This window comes from Moschus berezovskii, chromosome 1 (assembly GCF_049115385.1).
Source record: "Moschus berezovskii isolate FMDL1 chromosome 1, NW_MosBer_1.0, whole genome shotgun sequence".
In the NCBI taxonomy this organism is placed as follows: domain Eukaryota; kingdom Metazoa; phylum Chordata; class Mammalia; order Artiodactyla; family Moschidae; genus Moschus; species Moschus berezovskii.
In genome coordinates this window covers 131,730,271-131,751,264 of record NC_142460.1, presented here as the reverse complement: position 1 = coordinate 131,751,264, position 20,994 = coordinate 131,730,271, and the positions used below count along the sequence as shown (strand labels likewise).

General features: G+C 44.7%; 1 long non-coding RNA gene across 3 annotated transcripts; it reads right to left on the bottom strand.

Annotated features, from left to right (window-relative positions):
• Positions 1-1,828: 1,828 nt before the first annotated feature.
• On the bottom strand, positions 1,829-11,707 carry LOC148778852 (uncharacterized). Of its 3 annotated transcripts, none has more exons than XR_016039106.1 (3): positions 11,537-11,707; positions 7,177-7,301; positions 1,829-1,956 (listed from the first exon to the last, which is right to left on the bottom strand). It is a non-coding gene; the product is annotated as an uncharacterized LOC148778852 (long non-coding RNA). The 3 variants fall into 3 exon arrangements; XR_016039103.1 differs by lacking the exon at positions 1,829-1,956 and adding an exon at positions 4,164-4,768; XR_016039096.1 differs by lacking the exon at positions 1,829-1,956 and adding an exon at positions 5,430-6,335.
• Positions 11,708-20,994: the final 9,287 nt, after the last annotated feature.

Sequence of the window (20,994 nt, the reverse complement as noted above, 5' to 3'; positions counted from 1 at the left end):
ACTTAGATATAATTGTATGAAAAGATTCAGAAGGAAAACTGATATAATATTTTTCCGGGCTATTTGTAATGTCTATCAAAATTAGCAATTTGTGTGCCCACTGACCCAGCAATTCTACCTCTATAGCTTATAGAAATGATCCATCCACATTTGCACACAGAGATGTATGAGAATGTTTCTCTCTTACGTAGGTTGTAAATTCATTTTACAAATGTCTCATTTTCTGCTCTCTCCCTGGTGGCTCAGAGGTTAAAGCGTCTGCCTCTAATGCGGGAGACCTGGGTTCGATCCCTGGGTCGGGAAGATCCCCTGGAGAAGGAAATGGTAACCCACTCCAGTATTCTTGCCTGGAGAATCCCATGGACGGAGAAGCCTGGTAGGCTACAGTCCACGGGGTCGCAAAGAGTCAGACACGACTGAGCGACTGAACGGAACGGAACCCCAGAACAGTGTCTGGCATACCATAGACATCAGTACCGATTTTAGGAAAGAATGAAGAGTAAAAAGCTGGAAAAATCTAAGTCCCATGGCTGAATAATTATGGTACCTCCATCTAGTGGGATACTCGACCACCATTAAGGAATAAGATTCAGGCGTGTAGATACTGAGCCATCTCTAAGGTATAATGTTAACAGACAGCAAGGTGTAGGGTAGGGCATATTGTATGCTGCTGCTGCTAAGTCGCTTCAGTCGTGTCCAACTCTGTGTGACCCCATAGACAGCAGCCCATCAGGCTCCCTCGTCCCTGGATTCTCCAGGCAAGAAAATTGTATGCTACTGTTTGTTTAAAAAGAAACAAACTGTATCAACATATGCATGCATGTATGCTAAGTCACTTCAGTCATGTTTAACTCTTTGTGACCCCATGGACTGTAACCTGCTAGGCTCCTCTGTCCAAGGGATTCTCCAGGCAAGAATACTGGAGTGGGTTGCCATGATATGAGTATATACAGAAATGTAGAAACAGGCAAAGATGTCCGAACAAGTTTATAAGAAAACAGCAATAATGGGATGGGGGACAGGTGTGTGAGAAACTCTTTACTATATAACCTTTTGCAGTGTTTTTTTTAACATGTATTACCCATTCTAAATAAATAAATGAAAAGCTGTGTATGAGTGCCCTTCCTATCAGTTTCTTCATCAACATTCCTACAGGGACATTACAATTCTATTAATATCACTCAGCACAGCCAGAGCAAGCATGACCTCAGCTTATACATGCGGTTTGCGCTTGGCCTCCTCCCTCTGCCCCTCACCTTTCAACACTCTTCCACCTTTGGCCTCGTCATGTTTCCCCTCACTAGACTGTCCAGGACAGGAGCCAAAGAGCTAATTCATACTGTGCTGTAAATGACTGCCACCGTTCACTGCCCTGCTTCTTTCAGGGGTTTTGCCATAGGGGCAGAGTCTTGAGCCAGGAGACCCGAATTCTGATTGAACAGATTGCAGGATGGGCAGCTGTTCAGTGTCTAAGTCGAGGTATTCAGCAGCCCTGAGCACCAGCCCTGCCCTTTCCTGTCCCTTTGAGTGGTAAGAGGCCAGAGAGCTAAGTGGGAGGGCTTTGAGAGACATTAACTGTTGATTCCTCTCCTCCAGGAAGGAGGATCTGGGATGTGCCTTCCCTGCGGATAGCTAAACACAGGCTTGCTGAAGTGCCCTTACAGCAGCCTGAGGGGCCTGGGCCGTGATGCGCAGCAAAGAGCAAAGTGACCCTACTGCCATGGCCATCCCCAGCTCTCCTGGCTTGTAGAGGGTGTCCATGAGGACTCAGGAGCCAGTTCCACGAGCCACAGGCCCCCCGTTCTTTATCCAAGCCCCAAGAATACCTGAGAACATGTGGAGTCAGGTGGGCATTCAACCAGAGGAGCTGTCATCTGAGGTTACAGAAGCTGGAAGAGCTTTGTTTCTCCACAGATCCAGCCCAGAATACTGTCAAGATTCTCCACCCTGGGATCCCTAGGACAATGGGGGGTTTGTAAATTAATTGTTGATGAAATTGACCAGCAGTCTCTTACTGACATATTAGTAAATGCTAATATGTTTCTGTGAAAATGTGTTCTCAAATAAAATGGAGGAAAACACCTTTTCTAGTAAAGAAAAGCAAAAGGACAAAAAAGGCTGGGGTCTCCCAGTAGGGACTGTTCTTCCTCTGGCTGATGCTGCTCTGATCTTCGTCATTCGCTGCCCTTCCCCGTGCTGCGGAACATGCTTCACCCCACCTTCACACCTCTGGGCATTGTGGGGGTTTCGGCATAGACTCAGGGACCTATTTGGGCATGTGCTGGGCTGCACCCTGCAGGCCTGCAAGCCTTGGAGCCGCCCACTCATGAGACAGAAGAAAGAGCCTGAATACAGACAGCTAGACATCAGGATTTATCAGATAGCAGAGCTTACAAGTCTGAAGCCAAAGGTCCTGGAGAAACACCCCCTACCCTGTACGGCAGACAGGACACGGCTGTAGTCCTTGCTGTGGGGAAGAGGGAAAAAAGAGGTTGACGCTTACGTGGGGAATTAACATCAAGTTGGCTCATTGGTTACCAGGGAAACCAGCGGCTGGGACACAGGGCAAGAACACAGGCAATTATTGGGCCTCACGATTAAGGGGACTAGGTAGTGATGTGAGAGAAGCAGGGACTGGTCGAGCAGGGGATGGACAGAGAGCAGGAGAGCAGCCGTTTTGAACAGCCTGACCACACAGAGAGTGAGTCGTGAGGAGCTGCTGATGGGGTCTTGGAGGGGAGCTCTTGCGCTCTTCTAAGACACCATGTTCTTCCCTCTCTTGCTGTGACTTTGAGAGGAAGCCATGACTCCGGAAGCTGTTGGCGCCATCTTGCCGTCCTCAGGAGAGTGGGTGTCGGGATGAAGGCAGAGAGGAGGCATAGAAATAAGCCAGGTCCTTGAGACATTACTGACCTGCTGGCTCGTGATCTTCCTGAAGTCTGCCCTATCCAGACCTTTCAGTTACAGGAACCAGTGAGTCAACTTTATAGTTTAAGCCAACTGAAGCATGCTTTTGCGGTCCCAGTTGAAAAATTCCTAATGGATTGCTGAGGCAAGTACTACTGGCAGGAACCAAAGAGCTCTAAGGCTGCCCCGTGGGGGTCTGCTTATGCTGGGTCAGGGAACACTCCAGCTCCCTGCGACCTGAGAAGACAGCATGGGCAGATTCCACCAACACTGGGCTAAACCAGGTGGTGGAGGGAGACACCCTCCCTCAACAACTCCCTACCTCTCTAGCCATGGGGGCCGGGCCAGGCAGTGAGCCGGGAGGAGAAGTGACTGTTCCCAGGCTGGACAGCAGTTAGCTGCACGGCCTCAGGCGCTTCTCTAAGAAGAGCAAGCTCAGGAGGAATGGGAGGGAGGAAAGACCCTGGGGAAGAGAAGGAACCCCTAAGATAGAGACTGGAATCCAGGCCATGACTCAGAGTAGGATCCATGGGAGCATTGCTGGGGCGGATGGGGTATCTCAAGTATCCTTAATGACAATGTTTTCTTCCCCGTGAAGGCTTGGGAAGCAAAGTTGATGTCAGGGACTAGTAAAGATGAAAACTTGTGCACAAGTGACCTGCCTGCCAGTGCGGGAGATGTAAACATATGGGTTGGATCCCTGAGTTGGAAAGATCCCCTGGAGTAGGAAATGGCAACCCACTCCTGTATTCTTGCCTAGGAAATCCCATGGACAGAGGAGCCTGGCAGGTTATGGGGGGCTATGGGGTCGCAAAGAATTGCACACAACTGAAGCGACTTAGCACACACATAAATGTAAAACCCCAACTGCTCCTTTCTGGATCTTGACATTCGCCCAGACCATCTCTAGAAGGACAGTCAGAAGCTGCTAACAGGGGAAGAGAGCTTGGGGAAAGAGGGGTTTACTCAAATTGTACGTCTTTGGTTCGTTTCTGTTCCATTTGCAGACAGCACCGAGGTTCAGAGCTCAGACTTGGAGCTAGGCTGCCTGATGTGAGGAGCAGCTGCACCAGTGTGAGCTGAGGCTGACTGATTCACTTCCACCCCAGGCCTTGGGGGTACTACCTCCCTCACAGGGTTGTCAGTGAGGCTCCTGGGCACTAATATCTACACACACGTAAGGTACTTCAGTAATGGCCATGATTGTGATTATTATTTACTTTAAAAAATGAGGTGTAATCTTGAAACTAATGCAATCAGCTGTGAAATTTTCACAAATCATGTAGAGAGATAGCAGGGTCTAAAAACTGCTGGGTCATTAAAAACAAAATCTTAGCTATTACTTTTAGCCTTCTTATTCTCATCTTTTATTGGAGCTACTGGCATTGTCTATATTCCTTTTTTATTCTTCTCCCTGGTATCAGTGAATGCTGGTGGAATTGGAAGAAGAATATGGATAATCAATCCTTGGCTACTGAAAGCTGCTTCGTCATAGTTCAGTTCAGTTCAGTCGCTCAGTCGTGTCCGACTCTTTGCGACCCCATGAATCGCAGCACGCCAGGCCTCGCTGTCCATCACCAACTCCCGGAGTTCACTCAAACTCATGTCCATCGAGTCGGTGATGCCATCCAGCCATCTCATTCTAATTCAGGTGTGACCGAGATGCTCTTTATCTGCAGCCCTGGCACTAGAAATGCTTATGGAGAAAATTCAGCTCATCTGGTTCTTTGGGTTCGCATCTTGTATGCTCCAAGTGACCTCTTCATTTCTGTTTGGGTTCAACCTGCAAACCTCCACACTTTCCATGCTGTGTTGGTGGTCAACAGTGTCTCTCCTGAGACCCCTGGAGGGGAACGCTTTGCTGGTGGTGGAAAGAACAGAGGCCTGGGTCACTCCATCTGCTGTCCTAGACTTGTGGCTTCCTCATTTCTCCCTTGAGGGTTCCAGGGACTCGTGGGGGACTCGCCATGTCCTACACAGGGGCTCATAGCTACCTGAGGTTCATACTGGCTGCAGTGAGTCCCCAGAGAGGGCGTTTTGCTTTGGGAACAAAAGCAGGGTTGGAGCTTTCCATGTTGTGCCCACACCCCATCAGACTCTCAAGGACAAGGTGGAGGCTACAGTGCCCATGACCCTAGACACAGGTCTAGGCTTCGGTGGGACAGCTAATAGTTGTTTTCTGAATCTCTGAGGATAAGGAGAGAGCATTTCTAGTCTGAATCCAGTGAGGCAGAGTTCTTTGAGATACACAACTGGAGACTAGTTTTCTTCTAAAAGAGATGTGATAGGAAACAAAGGGCTTGCATTTATTCCTGTTACCGAAGGAAAGATTTCCCATGACATAGTTTAGGTAAAGACTGATGTGGATATTTGGAAGCCTTGAAATTCAAATGAATAAGGTAACCAACACTATCCAAGAGAATTTTCTGATGAAAACGTTCTATGTTGACACAGTCCAGTATGGTAGCCACAAGCTACAGGTGACTATTTAATGCTTGAAATGGGGTTAGTGTAGTTGAAGAACTGAATTTTAAAGCATATTTAATTTTGATTGATTTAAATATGCATAGCCACTAGTGGCTGGTGATGATCACTTTAGACACATAGTTACAGACAACTGACTTTCACTACAGTAATGATTTGGGGAAAGAAAGTAGCATTTTTGAGAGTTGTATTTCAAACACAATGGTGGATGGTTTCTGTAACAGAATTATCTTATTTAATCCCCACAATTTATAGGGATAAACAGGGGGTCAGAGAGAGGTGACTGGCCCAAGGTGGCATCCTTAGAGGGGTCAAGGGAAGGATTCAACCCTGGGTCTGGCCCATTCTTTCTCCAAGCAGCATCCTGTATGCTCTATAACCAGAGAGACTCAAGATGGACTGGAGGGGGTTATCTTACAGCAACAAAGCTAATTAAGGCCAGAAAACACAACTCTGTGGTTAGGGAAGTTGGGATTATCTTAAGAGAAGAATATTGAAGGAACCAGTCAGTCTTCAGCATTAAATTAAAAGATTTAATTTTTGGAGGAGAATGGCAGGCTGCCTCTCTCACCACTACTAAAAGTGGCACTTCATTCTGGCTACAAAGAGCACACAGGAGAAGGTTTTAAAGCCTTTCCTCTGTCACGGGGACACTTCTTTCCACATATCAGTGAGCCTGAGTGGACTTCAGGTCACCATGGGCCAACTCTGGTCCAGGAGGAACTCCTCAAGTCTTGGGTCACTGTGAGTAGCATTTAGACTAACCAGAAACTGGAAGCTTCTGAAGAAAAAGCCTGTATTCAGATTATCTGTAGATCTCAAAACTGATGTTAGCAAAAGTATGCAGCGTGGACAGCCTCTCTGCTCAATCACTCTTGATATGGAGTTATTGACAAGCTTCAGCAGATGAATAGAATTGTGAGGAAACTCTCTGCTCCACTCACCTATGGGCAGGAAACAATTCTTTAAAAATCCACCATGAAACTAAAAGTAATTTAGATTGTATAGCTTTGAGAAAAAAACTTCTCTTGCAAAGATTTGACAAGAGAGTTTGACATGTAATTGACAACAGATAGATTATTTTAAAAATGAAATGAACATGGTCAGTACTGCATGTATTGGTTGTTGCAGTATTCCAAAGTAAGCTATCATTTTTGGCATGTCACTCGAGTTAAGAACACAGCATCATTGTAGACCAATTTTACATATTCTGGTGAACTTGGCACGGCATTTTGTTTTTCCATCACTCACTTAAAACAGGATATCTGCCATTCTGAGAATGACTTAAAATTCTATTTGGTGATCCGTAAACTGTGATGTGAAGTAAATTATGAATTGTGACTGCTTTGATGTTCCAAGCAAAAAATATATAAAGCTTGAAATTGTAAAGTTTACCTGATGCTGTATTCATTACAGAGTGAAATAAAGGATTTGGAAGTTGTTTTTTTTTTTCCTGGTAGCAATACTTGGAATTTTATGTTCTTCCAAGAAAAATCCCCAGTAGTTGTTAATATTTGTATACCATAATCTTCCTGGAGCAAGTGACCTATGAAACTCTGTTTATGGCACTAATGTTCACCAATCAAACTTGCACAGAATATGTTATCAGGGAAATCAACTCTGCATACCAGGGAGGAAGGCCTTTGCCCACCCATGACAGTCTAGATAACAGGACAGTGTGTTAGAAATCTCACATTCTGCTTTTCTTTCCCTCCTTACCATTCTTTCCATGGGTTCGTTACAGGGCATGAGTCTAATAGAACAAAGCGCTGAGAAGTAAATCACCTGAGTGATACGTAGACGTCAGTCTTCTAGACCATCTGTATGCATACAGAGGTTGGTGTTCTTTGGAATGTGATGAAGCAGTTTGTGAATCTTCAAGGCAGGAAACCATTCAAGACAGGCTGGATCTGTGGTGGGTTTAGAAGAGTCAGCAGGTTGGAAGAACATCAAGGGGCAGGCTCTCCAGGCAGAAGGGGAGGCCTGAGCCAGCAAACAAGGGGCAGCAGTCAGGCCACCTGGGGTAAAGCAAACAGCTGGAAGACCTGGTGGCCTAGAAATGGGATTTGTTCTTGGAGGTTCCTCAGAACTGTACACCAAGGCTGAAAAAAGTTGGATCATATGGATATTTGTTTTGGAAACAGATGTTTTCCGGGAATGGTTTTCATTGGTAACAGAATTACGACCAGGTTTTAGGATTAGGAGGTCCTGTTGCTGGCTGGCATGAGATTCTTATCTTTTAATTCTTACAGGACTAGTAAGTACAGTCTAGTGCACAGGGCTATGGTCTGAGAGGGAGGAGGGAGGAGATCTAGTCCCAGCTCCACCACCCAGACTGACTTCAGTCTCTTCTATGTAAAATGCCTGGTGTGGGACGAAGGAGATGATAATCAGAGGGAACTGCCAGTTTGGAACATGGGAGGTTGTACTCTAGCTGTGCCCAATCAGTGCAGGGAGACTTGCTGTCTTTTCCTGGGACTAACCTCAGTGACATCTCCCCACCTTCTACAAGAAGCTCAGTGCCCTCTTACTAGCATGCATATTTTAGGTATTAAAAAAATTCAAATGTCCCCCAAATCAATGATTTAATGGCTATTCCTATCATCTGAATTAAACAAAACAATTGAATGTTTGGAATTTGGTGAGATGACTCAGATTTGAAATGGTCAGTAAGCTGATGTAGCAGTCGGGAGAGGCTAGGATACACTGCAATAATGAATATGCTGTAATCTCAGGGCTTAAAATAGCAAAGGTTTTTTTTGTTGTTCCCACTATATAAGTCCATTACTGGTTAGCTGGGAGCCCGGCCCATATCACTGGTTCCAGGAATGGGCTGCTGTATCTGCTTCCTCAGGCGCCAGCTCCTTGATGGGGCTGAGGGGGAAAGAGAGCAAGGACAACCATCCTCAGGTTCTTGAAGTTCCTGCTAGAAGTGACATTCACTTTTGCCTACCTTGTATGGGCCAAAGCACATCCCATGGCTGGGCCTAACTTCTTCAGAAGGTGGGAAGATACAATACCATTATGTTCCCCAGGAGATGGGGAGCTAGAAGTATTTGCATGCGTGCTTAGTCACTCAGTCGTGTCTGACTCTTTGCAACCCCATGGATTGTGGCCCTCCAGGCTCCTCTGTCCATGGGGATTCTCCAGGCAAGAATACTGGAGTGGGTTGCCATGCCCACCTCCTCCAGGGGATTTTCTCAACCCAGGGATCAAACACAGGTATCCTGCATTGCAGGTGGATTCTTTACCATCTGAGCCACCAGGGAAGCCTGAAGTATTTGGAATAGCACAAACACCTGCCACAACAGAAATGCCAGGTGTGGCCCAACTTTATCACAAGTCTTTTGGTAACATTATTGGTCTGCTATGCTGCCCTAACAAAGTGCGACAGGCTGGGTGGATGAAGGCTAGAAGTCTGAGATCAAGGTTTGGCAGCATTAGTTTCTTCTGATGCCTCTCTTCTTGGTTTGTGGATGGCTGTCTTCTCCTGGTGTCCTCACGTGGTCTTCCCTCTGTGCACGTCTGTGTCCTAATCTCTTCTTATAAGGACACCAGTCATATAGGACTAGGGCCCATCTCAATGACTTCATTTTACCTTATTACCTCTTTAAAGTCTGGGAGTTAGGACTTAAACATATGAATTTATTGGGGGGAGCACAATTCACCCCATAACAGATACATAAAAACTGGGGCCTATCTCATGCACTGTGGTTATGACAATACTGCTGCTGCTACTGCTGCTGCTAAGTCACTTCAGTCGTGTCCGACTCTGTGTGATCCCATAGACAGCAGCCCACCAGGCTCCCCCATCCCTGGGATTCTCCAGGCAAGAACACTGGAGTGGGTTGCCATTTCCTTCTCCAATGCATGAAAGTGAAAAGTGAAAGTGAAGTCGCTCAGTTGTGTCTGACTCTTCTTGACCCCATGGATTGCAGCCTACCAGGCTCCTCCACCCATGGGATTTTCCAGGCAAGAGTACTGGAGTGGGGTGCCATCGCCTTCTCTGATGACAATACTAGGAGCATGCAAAACTTTTTTTTATTTTTGATTGTGCTGGGTCTTCATGGCTGTGAGGGAGGCTATTCTCTGTTGCAGTGAAAGGGCTTCTCACTGCAGGGGCTTCTCTTGTTGCAGAGCTCAGGCTCTAGAGCACATGAACTTCAATAATTGTGGCACAGGGGCTCAGTACTTCTGGTTCTTGGGCTTTAGAGCATAGACTCAGCAGCCATGGTGCACAGGCTTAGTGGCTCTGCGGCATGTGGGATCTTCCTGGAACAGGGATCAAGCCCCTGTCTCCTGCACTGGCAGGAGGATTCTTTACCACTGAGCCATCAGAGAAGCAAAACTTTTTGATACGTCTTATTCCTATACTTGGTGCTGAAACCCTAATGAAATAAATTTCTGCAAACAAGTCATTACTTGCTCTGACCTTTAAGACAGATGCTGTGATTAGGATTTAAAATTTTAAGAAATTTAAATTCAATGGCAGGCCTGTAGAGAAAGCTTTCCTAATTCATCTCATATCCTATATTCTTTCTGAACTTAGATTGTACAGAGTCCAGAAGACTGATTTAATTTTTTTAAAGTGTTCAACACCTTTTTTTTAAATGTACCTTTATTAATTTTTTTGCACTGTGCTGGATCTTTGTTGCTGCACATGGGTTACTCTCTAGTTGCAGTGTGCAGGCTTCTTCTTGTAGTGGCTTCCCTTGTTGCAGAGCAGGGGCTCTAAGCATGTAGGCTTCAGTAGTTATGGTGCTTGGGCTTCGTTGCTTCACAGCATGTGAGATCTTCCTGGACCAGGGATTGAACCTGTGTCCTCTGCACTGGCAGGTGGATTCTTTACCACGGGACCACCAGGGAAGTCCTGATTTAATTTTTTACTGTAATTCTCTCATGATAGCTATACGGTAGAAAATCACAGACCAGTTGACTATTTTTGAATATTTCCCTGCTATCAGCCATTGATCCAGGCTGCTGCTGCTGCTACTGCTAAGTCACTTAAGTTGTGTCCAACTCTGTGTGACCCCATAGACAGAAGCCCACCAGGCTCCCCCTTCCCTGGGATTCTCAAGGCAAGAACACTGGAGTGGGTTGCCATTTCCTTCTCCAGTGTGTGAAAGTGAAAAGTGAAAGTGAAGTCGCTCAGTCGTGTCTGACCCCTAGCGACCCCACGGACCGCAGTCCACCAGGCTCCTCCATCCATGGGATTTTCTAGGCAAGAGTACTGGAGTGGCTTGCCATTGCCTTCTCAGTGATCCAGGCTAGTGATTCTCAAACATGCCCATATAGCAGAATCCCAGGAGATCTGGGATGCGCCTGAGGGCTTGCATTTCTAACAAGTTCCCAGGTGGAGGTGTTCCAGGTCCTGGGACTAGACTTCAAGGAAGGCTGGTATAGAAATCTGCAGCTGGGATGGTAAACACCGTCTTCACATGCTTCCTCATCTGGGTGCTTGTATGGTTCATGCAGGTACACACGCTGGCACCTTCCAGGCATGAGCAGGCAAGCGAGTCAGAATTGCGAATCATCTGACCAGGAGGAGCTCTTCTGTATTCTTGGTCTCTGTATAAACCATGTACTATTATTACTCACTCTGCACCAGGCCGCCTCCTCTTGGCTCACTTTTCAGTTACTTTATTTTTGTTTTTAGAACAGACGGTTCTAGTAGAACATTCTTTGTAACAGTTATGCCAATTCCACCAGTTTTGAGGGGAAAAAAAAAAGACTTACCCAATCCTTTTTCCATTTCCAACGGGTGCTATTTTCATAAACAGAATTCACTGGGCCCAGGATTAACTGTGACCAGTTCTGCTTTGGGGGATCATGGAACTTCCTGCTAAGACACGACACTTACTCTCTTCTTGACATCCTCGCCCTCCTGTTGGGCTGCAGACTCTGGCCCTGCCGTTAGGAATGGTGATGTTTTAGTTACCCAAGGAGTGGTGACAGCTAGGGAGGTGACAAGTGTACATGCCCAGAGCAGGTGGCTGAGGCAGGCCTGTTCTCTGCCTATCCAATATCCGTTGTCCTTTTCTTCCTTATTAACTGGACCCCAGTATTGTTCTGGGTGGCAATGTGTCCCCTGAATACCATGGCAATGCCCCTGCACCCAGCAGTAGCTGTGTGATCCAGTACTCACCAATGACATCCAAGGAGCTTCAGCGTGGGACTTCCAGGAAATGGCTTTTTAAATGGGTCTGGTTCTGTTGGGGTGCCCTTGTCCCTTTGCTCTTCCTTTTTTTCCTTCCTAGAATGCAGATGCAAGACTTGGACTTGTAGCAGCCACTTTGCTACAAGAGCGGCACACTGAGGAAGCTGGAACAGGAAGAAAGGAGGAACCTGCCTCTTTAATGACTTCCTGCAGCTGCTGATCTCCAGACTTCCTCTTCTGTGAGAAAACAAACCCCTTGCTCAGCAGGGCCTCTGTCAGGTTTCTGGTTACTCAGCTACCCATGAGTGCTCTGCCTCGGGCAGTGTGGTATCTGGGAAGGAAAAGAAGTGGTTGAAGGAGGACGGGAGTGTGCTCCCTGCTGCTGTCACAGTAATAAGAAGTGGTGACCACCATTTCCTGAGCACTAACTATAGCTCAAGCATGATGCCAAGCCCTGGACATAGAGAACCGTGGAGTAGAGAGGAATCTCGAGCATTATCCAGCCCCATCCTTTCCCCTGAGGATGCCAGACTTGGAAGGAGGGTGGGATTGGACAACTTACATGGGAGCCGGGAGCTGAGCTTTCTGTATATAAAGAAAAATCATGTCTCCCACTTTCCAAATGTATCAAGACACTGTTGTGATTAATATAATAGTATAGAGACTTCCCTGGTGGTCCAGTGGTTGAGAATTTGCCTGCCAATGAGGGGACGTGGGTTTGAGCCCTGGGCCAGGAGGATCCCACGTGCTGTGGAGCAACAAAGCCTGTGTGCCACAACTACTGAAGTCTGTGTGCCCCAGAGCCCATGCTCCACAACGAGAAGCCACAGCAATGACAAGCGCCACAGCAATGACATGCACCACAGCAAAGAATGGGCCCTGCTTGCTGCAACTAGAGAAAAGCCTGTGCACAGCAGCGAAGACCCAGCACAGCCAATAGATAAATAATAAGAAACAACATAGACAACAGAATAATATATATTAATATGTACAATAATATATGTTAACAGGTTATATATTATGTATAACATAAACATATATGTATGTGTATAATATATATGTTAACATAGATTAACATATATAATAATACATACTGATATAATAAAAGCACTGCTAAATGCAGAGGTTGTCACCATGATGAATTTTCTGGGGGGTGTGTGTGTGTGTATTCCAAGGGTTTTCATACCCCAGGCGTTATGAACCCCTCCTCATGCAGACCTGCCCTGTGCTACTCCTTCTCTGAGAAAGCCCCCTGGGAACCTCAGGGCTTTCTTTACCTTGAGTTCAGCTCTGACTCTGGATAGCTCATACCAGTGATCTGGTCCACTTGAGGGCAGCTGAGAATGAGCCCTTCCGAATGATTTGGAGGTCAGTAGTCATATGTCCTTGCACCTCTTCCCTCACTGCCACCTTGATCTAGACTGACAGTTTGTCCTGGTTTGCCTGGGATTATCCCAGTTTTAAAACTGAAAGCTCTGTCTGGAAACCTTCTCAGACCTGGGCAAATCAATATGTTTAATCCCTTAACCTGTTAACTGTCTACACTTCTTCAGGCTAAGCAACGTGTTTCCTAAAATGTTTGCAGTAGAATGAGGTGTTTACATCTCCTTCCATCCTGACTCTCCTCTCGGGCACACTCTCCAGCTTGTCAATGTTGCTTATAAAATCAGCACCTAGAACAAAAGACAACAGTCAGTGTTGAGTTCGGTGGACTTGTCTGTAATGCCATCAGTTTGTAACCAACTGTGATTAAGGAAAGTGTGTGATTAAGTGTGATTACTTACGTGTGATTAAGGAAAGTGTGTGTGAGTGTGATTAAGGAAAACCATAGGGCTTATGTCTCTCAAGTCCAGTTTCCCCAGTCACACCCTGGATTTGGCAGTTGGCTTTTTTGACCTAATGGCAGTTTGTTTTTTCATTTATTCTAGTTTAACATTTGGCTTGGGCCCAGGCATCATTCTTGTTCAGGTGATGTGAATTGTGAGCCTGCAGCCTGTCTTACTGGTGGTCTCAGCCCCAGTATGTGCCTTCTAAACATTTGGTAAATACTTCTTCAACACTCTCACCCAGGACTCTGGACACCATCAAGACACCCTTTTAGATGGATATGCTGTCAGTAAATAGTCTGTAGTTTTCTTGTTGAGCCAGCTAGGAATCCATCTCATTGTTTTTTGGCCTGTGGGAGTAATCACAGTGATTTAGAGCACAGAATCTTGAAAGATAAAGATCCATGAGGGGCTGAAGCCTTTCCCAGAAAGGATAGGGTGTCAATGGTTCAACCCCATTCTAATGAGCACAGAGAGTTGAAGTGATAACCCTATAATTTTGTGGGTAGTTTACACCCCACAAATCCCCAGCGGTTGACTGACTCCCTTTGGCCACTCACAGGTCTCTGTGTCAACTCCTCTCCCAACAATTATTTGGCAAACTCCTGGGGAGTTCAGATTGATTTGCTAACTATTCCAAGGTTTTATTCTGTCACATGAAGACATTGTACAGTAGGATATACTTTCACAGGTATCCTTTTAGAACTTGTGTTTTAACTTTTCTATTCCTCTACCTGTTCCTATGACCTTAATTACAACTGAGTTAAGGCCTACAGATAAATGCCCAGGTCTTAAATGCGCAGTTCCATGAGTTTTGACAAATGTATGGATCCACACTATCAGCATCCCAATCAAGATACAGAGCTTGTCCATCACCACAGGCAGGTCCCCTCCCTCACCCTTCACACAGTCTAAGGCTGAACCACTGCAACAGATCTTAGACACCATTCTAACATAATTAGGGTAGAATAAATATCCTACAGAAAACATGATCTGAATGTCCCTCCTACATTCAACTACATTCAACTGTCCCTACAGTTTAGAATGTCCCTCCCTCTACCGGTGCAAGGTACCAATTGTTTACCACATCTTGTCCCCATGATTCCCATTGCATAAAATAAGAAGTTCCATACATCAAAACAATTAAAGCCTTTATTCTGTGTTGTAACTTGTGGTATGTAACAAACACGTGTATAAAACTGAACCTAAATGGGGACAATCTGCCTGGACATGAGTGTCATTGGGTATGGAAGGACCAATGTCATGATCACTGGTTGGCTGAATCAACCCTTGAGGCCTGCAGCCAGTTTGTGTCGGCTGCTGTTTAAGGAGACCCACATTTGAAGTGCATTGCTGACTGCTGCAACCGACACACCTGCAGGTGTCTGGGGAATGTGAGTGATTGGTGGGGCCTGACTTTGCAAATAATGAAGCTTTCATTTGTTGCCAGAGATGAACTGGCCCATTCACCCTAAGTGGACAGAAGAAAACTCTGTGAAATTCTGCCTTTTAAGGAGTGTTCACATTTATTAAGATGGTGACCTCAGGAAAACTCTGGACCGTTCTTCAAGTCTGATGCAAATTATGTTTTAGGAATCCTACCTCAGGTTCAGCTTCGGTGTTTTTGCCCTCCTATGGTTAAGTGCTATTCAGATCACTGGGCAGCAATGAAGAAATATTAGCAGTGATGTCAATAATAACCACCACCCTCAAGACAACAGTAGCAACCGTTTACTGTTTGCTTGTGTGCTGGAAGCTGGGCTGAGGAGCGTATGTAAATCATATTGATTAATTCCCATGGTTGCACCATTTATAGATGAAATAATTGGAGTCAGACAGGTTAGGTAACTTACCTAATAGGGCTACACCATGTTAACAGCAGCATTTATACCAGTTCTCTCAGCAGAGAACAGATGGCAAACTTACACTGGGCGATTGGAAGTGAGTGTAAATAAGGTTTAGGGAAACCATTAGGGCTACTAACAGTGGGGCATTTGTGCCCCCAAGTCAGTAGAGAGGAGGAAGCTGGGGACAGTGAGGCTGTGTGCAGAGGGCTCTTTCAGGAGCTGTGGTCCTTGGTTGGGGGTCACTGTCAGTCACAGGGCATCCACAGATACGCGGAGGATGCGTGCCCTGGCCTCACAGCACTTGCCCATCTCCACTCCCGGGCTCTCCACTGATAAACCCAATGGAAGCAGACAGTGGGGGCCTGTTGCTGTAGTCAAGTATTTATGCTGAAAATTTCTTCGCTCAGTCTATGGCATGTTTTTTTCACTTTTTGTTCTACATATATTTTACAGTTCAGTATAGTCAGATTTAACTTTTCTTTCATGGTTTGTGCTTTTATATCTTATTAAAGAAATTCCTTTCCTACTCCAATGTCATAAAAATAGGCTCTTACTTTCTTTCACAGTTGTTAAGATGTTGTTTTCCACATCGGGTCTTTAGCATCCATAATTTTGTATGTGTGTGTGTAAAAAAGTGATTTTCCCCCCAAAGCAACTGGCAGTTATCCCAGCATCATTCACTGGTCTAAACTATAATACCACCTCTGCCATGAATGGAGTTTTCACATAAGGACATGCATGTGGATGTGTTCCTTGGCTGATTTGTCTACCTGGGCTTGTTATTTTATAAATACCTGGCACTCATTATGTTGGGGTCTCCAGCCTTCTTTAAGTCACATTATCCAGAAGTGTGAGTCCCTATCTCCTGCTCTTCCTCCTCCTTCTTCAATTTTTTTAGCTGTACTATTCCTTTTGTTATTTGCTAATATTTTGAGAATAAACTTGACAAGTTCCAGGGGTTGCTGGGGTTTTGTTTGAAAGTGCATTGCATTTATTGATTAACTTGGAGAGGACTGACTTATTTAAAATATTGAATTTTGAGGAATTCCCTGGTGGTTCAGTGGTTGAGACTTGGTGCTTTTACTGCCGAGGGCCTGGGTTCCATTCCTGGTCAGAGAACTAAGATCCCAGAAGCCATGCAGCCCAGCCAAAAACCCCAGCAGAACAAAACAAAAATATTAAATTTTGCCATTTGTGACTGTGGTAGATGTATCTACTTGTTGTGGTGTCCCTTCTTTTTTAAAACAATTATTTATTTTTAATTGGAGGATAATTGCTTTATAATATTGTGTTGGTTTCTGCCATACGCCAACATGGATCAGCCGTAGGTATACATGTCTCCTCCCTCTTGAAGCTCCCTCTCACCTCTCATCCCATCACCCCTCTAGGTTGTCACAGAGCACTGGTGTGAGCTCCCTGAATCAGGTCAGCAAATTCTGACTGGCTATCTATTTCACATGCGATAGTGCGTATGTTTCCACGCTACTCTCTCAACTTGTTCCACCCTCTCCTTACCCCCCTGTGTCCACAAGTCTGTTCTCTATGTCTGTCTGTGTCTCCATTGCTTCCCTGCTAGGAGTTCATCAGTACCATCTTTCTAGATTCCATATATATGAATTAATATATGACATTTATTTTTCTCTTTCTGACTTACTTCACTCTGTGTAATAGGCTCTAGATTCATCCATCACATTAGAATTGACTGAAATGTGTTCCTTTTATGGCTGAGTAATATTCCATTGTGTATATGTACCACAGTTTCTTTATTCATTCATCTGTTGATGGACATCCAGGCTGCTTCCAAGTTCTAGCTATTGTAAATAGTGCTGCAATGAACATTGGGGGTACATGTGCCTTTTTCAGTTATGATTTTCTCAGGGTATATGCCCAGTAGTGGAATTGTTAGGTCATATGGGAGTTTTATTCCTAGTTTTTTAAGGAATCTCCATGCTGTTCTCCATAGTGGCTGTATCAATTTACATTCCCACCAATGGTGCAAGAGGATTCCCTTTTTTCCGCACTCTCTTCAGCATTTATTGTTTGTAGATTTTTTGACGATGGCCATGCTGGTTAGTTTAAGGTGATACCTCATTTTACTTTTATTTGCACTTCTCTGAAGAGTACATCATGAGAAACGCTGGGCTGGAAGAAGCACAAGCTGGAATCAAGATTGCCGGGAGAAATATCAATAACCTCAGATATGCAGATGACACCACCCTTACAGCAGAAAGTGAAGAGGAACTAAAAAGCCTCTTGATGAAAGTGAAAGAGGAGAGTGAAAAGGTTGGCTTGAAGCTCAACATTCAGAAAACTAAGATCATGGCATCTGGTCCCATCACTTCATGGCAGATAGATGGGGAAACAGTGGAAGCAGTGTCAGACTTTATTTTTTTGGGCTCCAAAATCACTGCAGATGGTGACTGCAGCCATGAAATTAAAAGACGCTTGCTCCTTGGAAGGAAAGTTATGACCAACCTAGGTAGCATATTAAAAAGCAGAGACATTACTTTGTCAACCAAGGTCCATCTAGTCAAGGCTATGGTTTTTCCAGTGGTCATGTATGGATGTGAGAGTTGGACTGTGAAGAAAGCTGATCGCCGAAGAATTGATGCTTTTGAACTGTGGTGCTGGAGAAGACTCTTGAGAGTCCCTTGGACTGCAAGGAGATCCAACCAGTCCATTCTAGAGGAGATCAATCCTGGGTGTTCATTGGAAGGACTGATGCTAAAGCTGAAACTGCAATACTTTGGCCACCTCATGCGACGAGTTGACTCACTGGATGCTGGGAGGGATTGGGGGCGGGAGGAGACGGGGACAAGAGAGAATGAGATGGCTGGATGGCATCACCAACTCGATGGACGTGAGTTTGAATGAACTCTGGGAGTTGGTGATGGACAGGGAGGCCTGGCGTGCTGTGATTCATGGGGTCGCAAAGAGTCGGACATGACTGATCGACTGAACTGAATAATGAGCAACGTTGAACATCTTTGCATGTGTTTATTAGCTATCTGTCTTTTTTTGCTAGATAGACTGTAGCCCGCCAAGTTCCTCTGTCCATGGAATTCTCTAGGCAAGAACACTGGAGTGGGTTGCCATTCGTTTCTCCAGGGGATCTTCCTGACCCAGGGATCAAACCCATGTCTCCTGCATTGCAGCTAGATTCTTTACTGTCTGAGCTACCAGGTAAAAATTGGGAAAGGAGTACATCAAGGCTGTATATTGTCATTCTGCTTAATTAACTTATATCCAGAGTACATCATGTAAAATGCTGGGCTGGATGAAGCACAAGCTGGAATCAAGGTTGCAGGGAGAAATAACAATAACCTCAGATGCAGATGACACCACCCTAATGGCAGAAAATGAAGATGAACTAAAGAGCCTCTTGATGAAGTTGAAAGAGGAGAGTGAAAAACCTGGTTTAAAACTCAACTTACCAAAAAACTAAGATCATGGCCTCTGGTCCCATCACTTCATGGCAAATAGATGGGGAAACAATGGAAACAGTGACAGACTTTATTTTCTTGGGCTCCAAAATCACTAGCCATGAAATTAAAAGACACTTGCTCCTTGAGAGAAAAGCTATGACAAACCTAGACAGCGTATTACAAAGCAGAGATATCACTCTGCTGACAAAGGTCTGTCTAGTCAAAGCTGTGATTTTTCCAATAGTCATGTACAGATGTGAGAGTTGGACCATAAAGAAAGGTGAGCACCAAAGAATTGATACTTTGGAACTATGGTGCTGGAGAAGATTCTTGAGAGTCCTTTGGACAGCAAGAAGATCAAACCAGTCGATAGAAAAGGAAATCAACCCTGAATATTTATTGAAAGGAGTGATGCTGAAGCTCCAATATTTTGGCCACCTGATGCTGGGAAAGACTGAGGGCAGGAGGAGAAGGCAGCAACAGAGGATGAGATGGTTGGATGGCATCATTGACTCAATGCACATGAGTTTGAGCAAACTCTGGGAGATAGTGAAGGACAGGGAAGCCTGGTGTGCTGCAGTCCATGGGGTTGCAAAGAGTTGTATGTGACTGAGTGATTGAACATCTTCTTTGGAGAAATGCCTATTTAGCTCTTCTGCCCACTTTTTGATTGGGTTGTTTGTTTTTATGGTATTGAGCTGCAGGAGCTGCTTGTATATTTTGGAGATTAATCCTTTGTCAGTTGTTTCATCTGCTATTATTTTCTCCCATTCTGAGGGTTGTCTTTTCACCTTGTTTATGATTTCCTTTGCTGTGTAAAAGCTTTTGGGTTTAATTAGGCCCCACTTGTTTTTGTTTTTATTTCCCTAAGAGGTGGATCATAGAGGATCTTGTGATTTATATCAAAGAGTGTTCTGCCTATGTTTTCCTCTGAGAGTTTTATAGTTTTTGGTCTTACATTTAGGCGTTTAATCTATTTTATCTCTGTGTATGGTGTTAGGAAGTGTTCTAATTTCATTCTTTTACACATAGCTGTTCAGTTTTCCCAGCACCACTTATTGAAGAGAATGTATATTTGTTCCACTGTATATTCTTGCCTCCTTTGTCAAAGATAAGGTGCCCATAGGTGCATGGGTTTATTTCTGGGTTTTCTATCTTGTTGCATTGATCTATATTTCTCTTTTTGTGTTGATGTCCTTTCATGTCCTTCATTATAATTTGATAATTTCCTCAGGATCATAAACTGTTTTTGTTAGAATATTTTCCTAGTTATATACCTGGTAATTTTGTTTTGTATTGAGATTGAAAACTTCTTTTTAAATACATTTTCATTAATTGATTCTTGTCTAAATACTTTTTATTTTTCATCTGTTGATCTTATATTTAGTAACCTGTTAAAATGTCATATTAGGTATAATACTTTTAAATAATCTCTTGGATTTTCTGTGTTGTGGTAGGCAAAAGTTTAAGAAAGTCTCCAAGATCATTAGATTTTCACCTTCTGGTATTTACACCCCCTATAATCTCCTCCACTAAGTGTGGCAGAACCGGTGAATATGGTGGAATAGTCACTCCCTTGAACAGGTTATTTTATATGGCAAAGATGATGGGACAACACTCACTTGCATTATTTTTGTATCACAAAAAGTCTCAGTCTTAGTCCATGGAAAAGAAAGATTCTCCTGGTCACTTGGAATAAGTACGCTGTCATGGATTGGGGCGTGTAGCAAGGGACTGCAAGCAGCTTCTGGGAGCTGAGAGCAGCCCCCAGATGATCAAGGAAGTGGAAACCTCAGTCCTACAACAACCACAAGGAATTTAATTCTGCCAACAACCACATGAGCATGGAAATGGACCCTGAGCTCCAGCTGTGAATAGAAACAAGGAGCCACCTTGATTTCTACCATCTGAGATCCTGGGCAGAGAACAAAATTCTACCCAACTATGAGATAATAAATGCGTGCTGCTTGAAACTGTTATACTTGTGGTAACTTGTTACCCTGCAACAGAAAACACACACACGAACAGTATATATTATCTGCAACAAATGGCAAGATTTTTTCTTCCTTTCCAGACAGTATATATTGCATACTGGTCTGTGGTCTTATCTTGAGGGCTAATCAGTTCAGTTCAGTCGCTCAGTTGTGTCCCACTCTCCGCAACCCCATGAATCACAGCATGCCAGGCCTCCCTGTCCATCACCAACTCCCGGAGTTCACTCAAACTCATGTCCACAGAGTCGGTGATGCCATCCAGCCATCTCATTCTCTGTTGTCCCCTTCTCCTCCCGCCCCCAACCTTTCCCAGCATCAGAGTCTTTTCCAGTGAGTCAACTCGTCGCATGAGGT